Source organism: Rutidosis leptorrhynchoides, chromosome 3 (assembly GCF_046630445.1).
Source record: "Rutidosis leptorrhynchoides isolate AG116_Rl617_1_P2 chromosome 3, CSIRO_AGI_Rlap_v1, whole genome shotgun sequence".
Lineage (NCBI taxonomy): Eukaryota > Viridiplantae > Streptophyta > Magnoliopsida > Asterales > Asteraceae > Rutidosis > Rutidosis leptorrhynchoides.
Window position 1 is genome coordinate 123,261,332 of NC_092335.1, and position 13,792 is coordinate 123,275,123.

Here is a 13,792-nt window from a genome sequence, read left to right on the forward strand (position 1 = left end):
ATTATCGAAGAAAAACGTCTAAAGATTGACAAGAATACAAGTCGCGGAACGCAAATTACACGATATTAAATTGTACGAAAAGACGTTCGAGAAACCTGGACTGAGACATAAACCGGGCGTAAATGTACGAGACATCGGAGCCAAAATTATGAGTCAACTATGCACAAGAATATAATATAATTTTTAAATAATTATATAAATTATTTATATATTATATATATTTTTATAATATGTCGACAAGTAAAAATCCAAAAAATTGTGAGCTGGATCTGGCGGCCATGCGATCGCATGGGAAATAGGCATAAAACCCATGAGATCGCATGGGTTACTGTAGCAAGTCAAAATCCTATAAAAAGGCAGTTTGATCGAGAGTTTTATACACAATTTTCATTTCTCTTCTGTAATATTCATAATATATATTTATAATTTTAATTTTAATTTAACTTTATTTTAATAATAAAGTTATTGTAACGTTTAACTTACGGGTTTTAAGTCGAAGTTCTGTCCGTGTACCGCTACGCTAATAATATCGCTTTTTACCGTTCCAACTCACTGTAAGTCTCCACGTCCCAACTTTATTTTCGCGTATCGTTATTATCGTTGTTATTACTATTGTTATTATTATTATTATTATTATTATTATTATTATTATTATTATTATTATTATTATTATTATTATTATTATTATTGTTATTATTATTATTGTTATCATAATATTTATTATTATCATCGTTATTATTGTTATTTATTTATTATTGTTATTATGTCCATTTTATATAATTTATATTTTTACGCCGTTATAATGTCCAACTAAATATCCATAGTGGTAACTAAAATGTAGAACCTCTGGACAAATGGATTGAACCATATTATAATATTATGATATAACTTTTACTATTTTTAATATTAAGTTTAATCACCGACCCATTGTTATATAATTTAATATTTTCACCCTTATCACATAATTTATTAAAATTGATAAACGAAAGTGCATTAAATTGACATAAATTATGCTTCAACACCTCGGTGATCTAGACGGACATATGAACAAATTATTGACAACAATTTAGAAGTGTGATTCGGTGGTTTGGGTAATATTACAGTTTATATAATCGTGTAATTATAAAAAGGGTAAGACCGTTATAATTTTGGTTTTAACGAAAGTAAAAACAGGATTAAATCTTAATTTAAATAATCGGGGTATAATTTAATTCGCTAAAACAAGATCGAAACGAAAGTTAGATTTAATTTTAGTTAGTTAAATCTTTATAAATCGGAAGATAAAATATAAGGATATATATTAAAACATCATAACCGGACTTAAAAACAATCCATAAATCCAGAGGGGACATATTTTAGCAGCCACTACTTTACCTTATTTTAAATCTCTTCAATTTCACTTTTTACCATATAGTAAATTTTAATTACTTTTTACTATTTTGCTATATTGCCATGAAAAACCTTATTTCTTCTATTTTTTCAAATTAGTTAAATTGTATTTTTATTGTCGTTAATTTAGTTATTTCGTTTTAGTTAAATTTAAATTCCGTTCAATTAAGTAGTAAACCCTAATCCAAAATCCCCCTTTTAATAGATTAACTTTTAGCGATTAAAACCTTGAAAACTCCATTTCCCTGTGGAACGAACCGGATTTACCAAATAAACTATTACTATACGGATAGGACAAAGTTGCCTATATGTGTGAAATCAATCCGAAATCATAAGAACACCATATAATCACAACCAATTCGTGTAATAAATTCAATCTAAATTCGATCAAAATAAAAGGACACGATCTTCACGTCATCAACTTTTTGGCGCCGCTGCCGGGAAAGTTGGCAGTTAAATAAATAGATAATTTTTCTGATTCGTAGTAATAGTTGGATTTGTACGTGGACTGGGTTATTGGAGCCAAACAGTACTCAATTATATTGAGACCAAACGAATCATGCCCCTCTGCTGCATCTTTTGGCTATTCGAAACGTGGGCAAAATCAGAAGAAAAATCTGTTTGTTTAAAGGTTTTTATCATTGTTTTTATGTTATTCGATCCTTTTGTGAAAATTCATTTTCAAGAAAGTTCAATGTTTATACACTTAGTGAATAAATCCTTCAAGATTACATACAATTTTGTAATTGTATGACCCGTTCAGGAAATCCTAAACTCGTTGCACTTAATCCAGAGCCTGAAAGAAACTTGAACAAAAGATTAAAACAAGAAAAACAAAAAAAAATTAGGTAGTACTAGTCAACCGAAAACACCGAAAAACAACAAAAAAGATAAACAAGTAGGAAACACTAGTGGTCAACCAGAAATCAAAACTAAACCTGAAACCATCGTCATTAAAGAAGAAATGGCTGAAGTAACACCTGATCTAAATGATCTACCGATGTGGAATACCAGACAAACTGTTCCCCCTCTCGCACTTGCACCTATAAGAAGACCTGAAATTGAGGCTGAAAACTGGGAAGTCAAGGGGCAGTTTATGCACATGGTTCGTGAAAACCAATTCGACGGAAGACTTAATAATAATCCGATAGAACATTTAGAAGCTTTTAAAGATTTATGTGAACTGTACAAAAACAAAGATGTTTCTTCAGATGCATTTAAGTTAAGAACTTTTCCGTACTCGTTAATCGGAGACGCAAAAGCATGGTTGAAAGCATCAAAACCCGATTCTATCACAACTTTTAACGAATTAAGAGAAAAATTCATTACCCGATTTTTCCCATCGGCAAAAGCCGAAAGACTTAGAACTGAAATCACCACTTTTAAACAAAAGTCGGATGAAACTCTTTATGATGCATGGGAAAGATTAAAAAGAATGTTACGAAATTGTCCGCAACACGGATTGCAAAAAGGGCAAATAGTTCAAACTTTTTATCGTGGTATTGATGAACATACTCGTGGTATATTAGATTCCTCCGCTGGAGGAGTATTTATGTACAAATCACCAAATCAAGCATATGACATGTTAGAAGACATGTCAGTTCATACTTTTGAATGGACACCGTCTAGAGATCAACTACCTAGAAGGACGGTGGCAAGCCTTGAAGAAAATGAAGACAACAACACAACCATAGCTTCACTGTCGAATCAATTCAAAAAGTTTGGAAGAGAAATAGAGAAACTAAATTCAACAGTTTTAACATTGCAAGTAGGATGTGAAATCTGTGGACAACCACATTTCACGAAAGACTGTGATATCAATGATCGGCCAATGAACTCAGTAGCATAAGTTAATTTTATAGCCAATCAAAGACAAGGAAATTTTCAAGGAGGAAATTCTAATTATCAACCTGCAAACCCAGGATATCAAAACCCGAAGAATTTTGCTTTTCAAAGAAATGGACCACCTGGCTTTTTCAATAGAAACCAAACTCCATTTCCACCTCAACAAAATTTCCAACAACAACCGTTACCTCAATTACCGTATCAACAACAAAATCATAACACGCAGCCAGTAGAGAAGAAATATAACTTTGAAGAAGTTATGATGAATTTTGTCAAAAATCAATCAGAAACGAATGAGAAAGTGAAGAGACAATTACATCAAGTCCAAACGGAAAACGAGCAAGTACAAAGGAATCATCAAGCGTCAATTCAAAACCTTGAAAGAGATATGGGAAGAATATCTCAATTGCTTGCTGAAAGGCAATCGGGAACTTTACCATCAAACACGCAACCAAACCCTAAAGGTAAGGAAACTCAAAATTCAAGTAATATTTCGCAAGTTAATTCAATCACTACGCGAACTGGGTTAACCATTAACCCAGAGATTCCAAAGCCTCTCACTCCTATTCATGTTTCACAAGAAAATGAACCTGTGGTGGAAGAAAATACGATGCCAACCACAAGTCCACCAAAGACTCAGAATAAACCACCATTGAAGGTATACAAACCTCCAATTCCATATCCGCAACGTTTGAAGAAAGATAAATTACAAGCACAATATAACAAGTTTGCTGACATGATTAAGCAAATTTGTATAAATGTACCGCCTGTAGATGTTCTTGCGGGTATGCCGAATTATGGAAGGTTAATCAAAGATCTTATAGCAGACAAAGGAAAATATGCAGAAGTTTCAACCACATTCCTTAATGAGGAATGTTCGGCAATTTTACAAAAGCAAAATTTGCCACCAATACTTGGAGATCCTGGAAGTTTCATCATTCCTTGTCTGATGGGAGATTCAGTAATGTACGATGCATTAGCTGATTTAGGAGCAAGCATTAACCTTATGCCTCACTCCTTGTACTTAAAATTGAACTTAGGTGATTTAAAACCAACTAGGATGTGTATACGATTAGCTGATAGAACATACAACTATCCTATTGGCATTGCTGAAAACCTACCGGTTAAAGTAAATCACTTAATCTTTCCTGCTGATTTCGTTGTTCTTGAAATGGAAGAAGATAGTAAGGTTCCCCTAATTCTAGGGCATCCCTTTCTAAATACTGCAGACGTAATTGTGCGTGTAAAAGAGAAAAATCTCAGCTTAGGTATGGGGGAGGATAGAATTATATTGAACATAGATAAGGCTATGAAACACCCTATGTCTCCTGATGACGAATGTTTCCAAATAGACATTGTTGATTGTTGTATTGAGGAAGAACTACAAGAACTATTAAATGTCGACACCTCAGATTTCACCCTGATGGGTGAAGATGAAGATTTTAATGTCGATATAGAGTTAGACAAGCTGTTAAAGGTAGTCACTGATGAAGAATACGTAGAAGAAGAAATTCCCGGGGAAGATGAACCTTTTGAAGAAATTACCGATGGTAATAGGTTCCGGATAAAATCTTCCTTGGAAGAACCACCCACCTTGGAACTTAAAGAACTCCCGGAACATTTGGAGTATGCTTATCTCCAAGGAACGTCACAATTACCCGTCATAATTTCATCAAAACTTTCCGATGACGAAAAGGGTAGGTTAATGTCTATTTTAAAAACCCACAAAAAGGCAATTGCTTGGAAAACAACTGATATTTCATGGATTAACCCTGCTTATTGTACTCACAAAATTCTAATGGAAGAAGATTTTAAACCCGTGGTACAAAGGCAACGGAGGTTAAATCCTAACATGAAAGAAGTTGTCAAAAAGGAGGTTATCAAATTACTTGATGCAGGGTTAATTTACCCTATATCCGATAGCCCGTGGGTAAGTCCTGTACAAGTAGTACCCAAGAAAGGAGGTACGACTGTTATTTTAAATGATAAGAACGAACTCGTTCCTACAAGAACAGTCACTGGGTGGAGAGTCTGTATAGACTATCGTCGTCTAAACGACGCTACAAGGAAAGATCATTTCCCGCTACCATTTATCGACCAAATGCTAGAATGTTTGGCGGGAAAAGATTACTACTATTTCCTTGATGGATTCTCCGGTTATTTTCAAATTCCAATTGATCCAAAAGACCAAGACAAGACCACATTTACTTGTCCATTTGGTACTTTTGCCTACCGACGAATGCCATTCGGATTATGCACCGCACCAGGCACCTTCCAAAGGTGTATGATGGCAATTTTTCATGACATGATTGAAGAAAGTATAGAAGTCTTTATGGATGATTTCTCTGTTTTTGGAGACTCCTTCAACTCATGTTTCTCAAACCTTGAACGAATGCTAATTCGTTGTGAAGAATCAAATCTTGTTTTAAACTGGGAGAAATGCCACTTCATGGTGAAGGAAGGCGTTGTTTTAGGACACAAGATTTCTCAAGCTGGAATGGAAGTAGACAAAGCTAAGATAGACATTACTTCAAAACTTCCTCCTCCAACCAATGTTAAAGGAATTCGTAGTTTCCTTGGTCATGCGGGATTTTATCGACGATTCATAAAGGACTTTTCCAAAATCGCTCGACCCATGACTAAACTTCTTGAGAAAGATAGTACATTCGATTTCAACGAAGAATGTCTAAATGCTTTCTCCATTATGAAAAAGAAACTTACGAATGCACCTATTATGGTATCACCCGACTGGTCCAAACCTTTCGAGCTAATGTGTGATGCTAGTGATTTTGCGCTGGGAGCTGTTTTAGGTCAACGTCAAGATAACAAATTTCAACCAATATACTATGCAAGTAAAATACTTACAAGAGCTCAGTTGAATTACACAACTACTGAGAAGGAGCTTCTTGCAGTAGTTTTTGCTTTCGATAAGTTCAGATCTTATCTAGTGTTATCTAAAACAATTGTTTATACCGATCATTCAGCCCTAAAGTACTTATTCAAGAAGCAAGATGCTAAGCCTAGACTGATTCGTTAGATTCTTCTCCTACAAGAATTCGACATTGAAATCAAGGATAAAAAGGGTGCTGAAAATCTCGCTGCGGATCACTTGTCCCATCTTGAAAATCCTAACTTAGAATAACTCGACGAATATGTTATTCACGATACTTTTCCAGACGAGTTCCTTATGAAAATTAAAACGGAAGAAGAAATTCCATGGTTTGCGGACTTTGCCAATTATCTAGCCGCAGGAATTCTTGTTAAAAATCATACTTATCAGCAAAAGAAGAAATTTTTCACTGATCTGAAGTTTTACTTCTGGGAAAGCCCTAATCTCTTTCGTATAGGAGCAGATCAAGTTATTCATCGATGTGTATATGGTAAAGAAGCTCAACAAATTCTGGAGCACTGTCATCAAGGACCGGCTGGTGGACATTTCGGACCAAGTTATACAGCTAAGAAGGTCTTTGACTCAGATTTTTACTGGCCTACAATTTTCAAAGATGCACATAATATGGTAAAAACCTGTGATGCTTGTCAAAGATCTGGAAATATCTCCAAGAGAGACGAAATGCCACAACAAAGCATCCTAGTATGCGAAGTATTTGACATTTGGGGTATTGACTTCATGAGTCCATTCCCCGCCTCTAACAAATGCAAATACATTCTCGTAGCAGTCGATTATGTTTCTAAATGGGCTGAAGCAAAAGCTCTACCCACTAATGATGCTCGAGTTGTTGTCAGTTTTCTTAAAAACCTTTTCTCACGATTCGGGCTTCCAAAAGCATTAATCAGTGATCGTGGAACTCATTTTACAAATCAATTACTCGAGAAATACTTAAAAAGTATGGAGTTAATCATCGTTTCTCAACTTCTTACCACCCTCAAACGAGTGGCCAAGTTGAAAACACAAATCGAGGTCTTAAACGAATTTTAGAAAGAACAGTTAAGAATAATCCAAAAATCTGGCATCGAAAGCTAGATGATGCGCTATGGGCATTTAGAACCGCATTCAAAATGCCCATTGGTACCACTCCTTTACGATTAATATATGGTAAGGCGTGTCATCTACCTGTCGAGGTTAAACACAAGGCATATTGATCAATAAAAGAATGTAATACAGACCTTGTGGAAGCTAGAGAAAATCGATCCTTACAATTCCATGAATTAGATGAGCTAAGACTTCAAGCATATGAAAACTCGAGATCTTACAAAGAGAGAACTAAGAAATGGCACGATGCTCGCTTAAAAGAGAAGAAAACATTTGAACCAGGGGACAAAGTTCTAGTTTTTCAATCACATTTTAAGTTTTCACCTGGGAAACTTAAGTCCCGATGGAGGGGACCGTATGAAGTAAAACAAGCATTTCCATCCGGATACGTAGAGTTATATGACAAGAATGGTGGTATTTTCAATGTGAATGGTCACAGACTTAAATTCTACAATGAAGGGTTCAACAACACTGAAAGAGATGACATCACATTCTACCCTAAGGACAAATGAATTCAGGGTAATTTTAGCTAACCACTCGCTTTCTTAAAACATTTCAAATTATTTCAAGAGTGGAGTCCGATTGGTCTTTTCCGCTAGCAGACACTAAAGAACTAGTCTTCTCCCTCCATTCTGAATTTTTTTAGTTTTGTATGAAATTAATATGCTTTTTAAATTTAAGTTTTGTGTGATTTTAAAAACAAAATTTACTTTATTTCATTAAGTTTAAAAAAATGATTTCTAAAATTCGTCGTGAGTTGAACACTAGGTCATAGAACCGAAATTGTTTTACCCAAGGACGGGGCAAAAAATTTTGTTATCATTATTTTTAATATTATTGATCTAAAGTATGCCAAAAATATTATATGAATGTGGGGTAATATACCAAACTTCAAAAATATGTATATATGTTTGTAGTTTATTTTATGTACTAATAAGGGTAAAAGACGCATTTTCAAAGACTGAAATTTAGTTTAGCAAAAGCAACCAATTTTTGGCGAAACATATGAAAAGATGACGGAAAATTTTGAATGACGGACAAATCAACATCAACAGATTAAACAAATCCCGCAAGTTACGGCTTTTTAGCTAAAGAGGTTTTAACTTCCTTTCTATTCTAATTGCCCTCGTGAATTTAATTTAGTCTGATTTCATTGCAAATGAGGGCATTGCATGATCTCAAGTGTGGGGAGGGGTTATAAATTCTCTCGGGTTTACACTAGGCTTATTTTCTAAATTTTGTGAAAAATTTAAAAATTGTTAACTAAATGAATTCAAATCTTGTTTAATATATTTACGAACGATAAAACTAGGTGTAGGTACCGAAATTATTGTTACCCTAAAATAAGGACATAAATTGAGAAATAACTAAAACGCTTGAATTTATTTATTAGAAATAAAAAGACACAAGAAAAAGCCAAGTGTGGGGGGATTTGTCAATATATATGAACTGTTATCACATGTTTGTATGAAGTTTATTGCAGGTACTTTTGCTTTGGGCTGTATAATTTGTTTTACCCATTAAATTGTGAAAATGGAAGAAAAGATGGATCTACACGATGAATCAATTCTATCATTAAATATGAAGTAAAGTCTTCAGAAAAAGAAACGCGCTTCTTGATTTAGGTCAGGAAGTTGTCGTCCAGACCAGTTGTAGAGTCTACGAAAAACCTTGAAAAGTTTTCTCGAAAATCAGCTGGAAATCCACGGACCTCAACATCAAACAGGGTCGCCATGTGGTCTGACTTATCCTAACCATGAGAGGATCTGTCTCGTAAAATGGGGAGGGCGCCGTGCAAATTAGCTTGATATGACTAATGAATCAGACCCCCAGAAAGGATAATCTTCTTAAAGATTAAAAATCAGCATTTAAGCCTGATATTACTCAATCCTTGAGATTGACCTTAAAGATTGAGAATTACAAACTCATGGAATTCAATGATATCTAAACTCGAGCTTGAACGAGAAAATATTTTGATCAAATTAAACCGATTTATTTTCTGAAAACCTATTTTCAATGCGTTCATTACCATTGAACGTAAAATCCTGAGAATTCATCAAGAATTCATTAGGTCACCTGAACCAAATTGGGTGTCAACCGTAAGAACGGTGGTTGCATAGCATGGTCGAAGACAGGACCTTGTGCCAGACTAAAAAATTATAGGGTGATCTTTGCTATTTCTCCTACAAAGGATAGTAATTGCATCCGACACGTTGTGGACCATAATCAAAAGCATGTCATTAGACATTGCCTTAATAGTTGCTTGTTCATCTCTTTCCTTTACAACCGGACGGTAGTTTACTGAAAGGTAATATACGGGACAAGTATATTGGACGTGTTGCTTTCCTAATGCAAGGTTAGCTAGTGGGTGACACAAAACCGTAAGTTTTGAACTAAAATTTTAAAATCTGAAACCCACAACACCCACAAAAACAATTTACAACACCGATAAAGGGTTTAATCGGAAAACTTATCTAGGGTAAAAGCTAGCTTGAATTTTCAAAAGATCAAAAGTTTTCATAAAGATCCAATTTTCTTAAGGATCTAAATTTTCATAGTCACGTGGGACTTTAAACCTCCTTTCAAATGTGCACTTTGCTTTGGAAACCAAAAGTAAATCGGCTATTTGATTGCAAGTGTCGTTGACCTGAACCCGAGGCAACTGTGGATGGCACACCCACCTTTAACCATGGTTCTATCGTTACTATCATTGTTTATACCACCGTATTAAAATCACTGATGTATAAAGTGTGAAGAATAAAGAAGTGATTAGTGTGAAGTTTGTTTTATTTCAAGTTCTATATTGCTTGAGGACAAGCAACGTTCAAGTGTGGGGATATTTGATATTGCTTAAAATGAACATATATTTAGACGCAATATCATTCCAAAATGTAATGTTTTTAATTGTAATTTCCTTATTTTTAGTTGTAATTGTTTAAATAAATAAGTGCGAAGACGAAAGACGAAGATCGCTCAAAAATGAAGATTTAAAGTCGAAAACGAAGATTTAAAAGGCAAAAACGTCCAAAATGCTAAAACGTACAAGTTACACTCCAAGTGGTTTAAATTATCGAAGAAAAACGTCTAAAGATTGACAAGAATGCAAGTCGCGGAACGCAAATTACACGATATTAAATTGTACGAAAAGACGTTCGAGAAACCGGGACTGAGACATAAACCGGACGTAAATGTACGAGACATCGGAGCCAACATTATGAGTCAACTATGCACAAGAATATAATATAATATTTAAATAATTATATAAATTATTTATATATTATATATATTTTTATAATATGTCGACAAGTAAAAATCCAAAAAATTGTGAGCTGGATCTTGCGGCCATGCGATCGCATGGGAAATAGGCATAAAACCCATGCGATCGCATGGGTTACTGTAGCAGGTCAAAATCCTATAAAAAGGCAGTTTGATCGACAGTTTTATACACAATTTTCATTTCTCTTCTGTAATATTCATAATATATATTTATAATTATAATTTTAATTTAAGTTTATTTTAATAATAAAGTTATTGTAACGTTTAATTTACGGGTTTTAAGTCAAAGTTCTGTCCGTGTACCGCTACGCTAATAATATCGCTTTTTACCGTTCCAACTCACTGTAAGTCTCCACGTCCCAACTTTATTTTCGCGTATCGTTATTATCGTTGTTATTACTATTATTATTATTATTATTATTATTATTATTATTGTTATTATTATTATTGTTATCGTAATATTTATTATTATCATCGTTATTATTGTTATTTATTTATTATTGTTATTATGTCCATTTTATATAATTTATATTTTTACGCCGTTATAATGTCCAACTAAATATCCATAGTGGTAACTAAAATGTAGAACCTCTGGACAAATGGATTGAACCATATTATAATATTATGATGTAACTTTGACTATTTTTAATATTAAGTTTAATCACCGACCCATTGTTATATAATTTAATATTTTCACCCTTATCACATAATTTATTAAAATTGATAAACGAAAGTGCATTAAATTGACATAAATTATGCTTCAACACCTCGGTGATCTAGACGGACATATGGACAAATTATTGACAACAATTTAGAAGTGTGATTCGGTGGTTTGGGTAATATTACAGTTTATATATTCGTGTAATTATAAAAAGGGTAAGACCGTTATAATTTTGGTTTTAACAAAAGTAAAAACAGGATTAATTCTTAATTTAAATAATCGGGGTATAATTTAATTCGCTAAAACGAGATCGAAACGAAAGTTAGATTTAATTTTAGTTAGTTAAATCTTTATAAATCGGAAGATAAAATATAAGGATATATATTAAAACATCATAACCGGACTTAAAAATAATCCATAAATCTAGAGTGGACATATTTTAGTAGCCACTACTTTACCTTATTTTAAATCTCTTCAATTTCACTTTTTACCATATAGTAAATTTTAATTACTTTTTACTATTTTGCTAAATTGCCATGAAAAACCTTATTTCTTCTATTTTGTCAAATTAGTTAAATTGTATTTTTATTGTCGTTAATTTAGTTATTTTGTTTTAGTTAAATTTAAATTCCGTTCAATTAAGTAGTAAACCCTAATCCAAAATCCCCCTTTTAATAGATTAACTTTTAGCGATTAAAACCTTGAAAACTCCATTTCCCTGTGGAACGAACCGGATTTACCAAATAAACTATTACTATACGGATAGGACAAAGTTGCCTATATGTGTGAAATCAATCCAAAATCATAAGAACACCATATAATCACAACCAATTCGTGTAATAAATTCAATCTAAATTCGATCAAAATAAAAGGACACGATCTTCACGTCATCAGTTATCTGAGAAAATTGAGCATGGGGTTGAGTCTAGTGATTCCCAGACTATTGAAGCTGCTATGTCTATGGCTCATAAACTTAATGATAAGATTTTAAGGAGGAGTAAGGCTGCTATGACAGATGCCAGTGAGGAAGTTATTAAGAAGGCTGATAATGGGAAAAGGAAGTGGGATAATAACCGCAACCAGAACCAAGGTCAGCAGAAGAAGCAAGATACTTCTGGTGCTAATAACCGTAATCAGCGTGTTTTTCCTCGGTGTTATAAGGCTCATGAGGGTTATTGTACGGTTACTTATAAGAGGTGTTCCAAGCAGGGACACATTGCTAAAGATTGTACGGTGCTTCTGCCGGGTTCTGCTACTACTGCTTCGGGTGGTAGTAACAATGCTGGTAATAATGGTGGGAATGGTAATGGTAATGGGAAGCCGAGAAATGGTAGTAATCAGAGAGTTTTTTATGAATGCGGTAAGCCGGGGCATTTCCGTGATGCCTGCCCTAACATGAAGACTACTGAGAATGTGATGTGCGAGCGGAGGGGTATGAAATAGTTATATTTTTATTGCGAAATAATATTAAATACGATACAATTTTACACAAGTTATTTATTTATTTATAGAGTGGATATACCTAAACCTTGCTACAACACTATAGGCAGTGTACCTAATTGTACAGTAGTGTAGTTTTTAGTAAGTCCGGTTCGTTCCACAGGGAGACGGCTTATTGCGTACACTATATTTTTAAACAATTATATTTATATAAATATATATATATATATATTAGTAATATAGTAGTATTATTATTATTATTATAAAAGGGGGGGTTTTTACCGTTTAGTGACCGAATTGTCAATTTTAAATAAAGCGTAAAGATAAATGACGATAATATAAATGACAAAATTTAAATTGCGATAAAGTAAATTGCAGTAATTAAAATGACAGTAAATAAAGGTACGATGAAATATGAAATAAAAGTATTATGCTTATTTAAACTTTCGTAATCATGATGTTTGACGTTTTGATTTTAATTTATTTATCTGGGTTAATTGTCCTTTGTCCTGGATTTATTTGATACCTATCTGGTTTTTGTCCATAATAGTCCATCGGTCATAATTATAAAATTCTCGTCAAATTAACCTTATTCCCGAAGTCAAATATTCCAACTAATTAGGGATTCGAACTGTAACAAGGTTTTAATACTTTGTTAATAATTACACCAGGTTATCGACTGCGTGTAATCCAAGGTTTTAATACTTTGTTAACAATTACACCAATTATTCTTGTATGTAATCCACCCCAGTTTTAATGAGATATGAATATTAATTTATCCACTTGATCATAATGAATAATCAATTACCCAACCCAAATAATTAATTAAATGATCGTAAAAGATGTCGTATAAACTTCACTAAATAGAACATACATAATCATTTTAATAATTATTAGATTAAGTAATTTGAAGATAGGTTCGACAGATTCTAATGAGTTGTCATTCGATTAGACAATACCCCCTATCTATTAATAGTCAATAGTCCAGTGTTCACAAGTGTCGGTCTTTTGTCCAAACCTTAATTATGGTACGAAATCTAATAACCCCGTCTTAATATTTAGTCAAACATCATGATTACTTTGGCTCAAATAAGCATAATAATAACTTAGTTACGAGACATTAATTTAAAAAGGAATAACATAGCTTACAGTGGTGATTAATCGCGTAGCATTACACGGACAGAGTTCAG

At 33.4% G+C, this 13,792-nt stretch overlaps 1 non-coding gene across 1 annotated transcript; it reads right to left on the reverse strand.

Moving 5' to 3' along the window:
* Positions 1–2,746: 2,746 nt before the first annotated feature.
* On the reverse strand, positions 2,747–2,853 carry LOC139903736 (small nucleolar RNA R71). The gene has a single exon (XR_011778531.1). It is a non-coding gene; the product is annotated as a small nucleolar RNA R71 (small nucleolar RNA).
* Between the last annotated feature and the right edge of the window lie 10,939 nt (positions 2,854–13,792).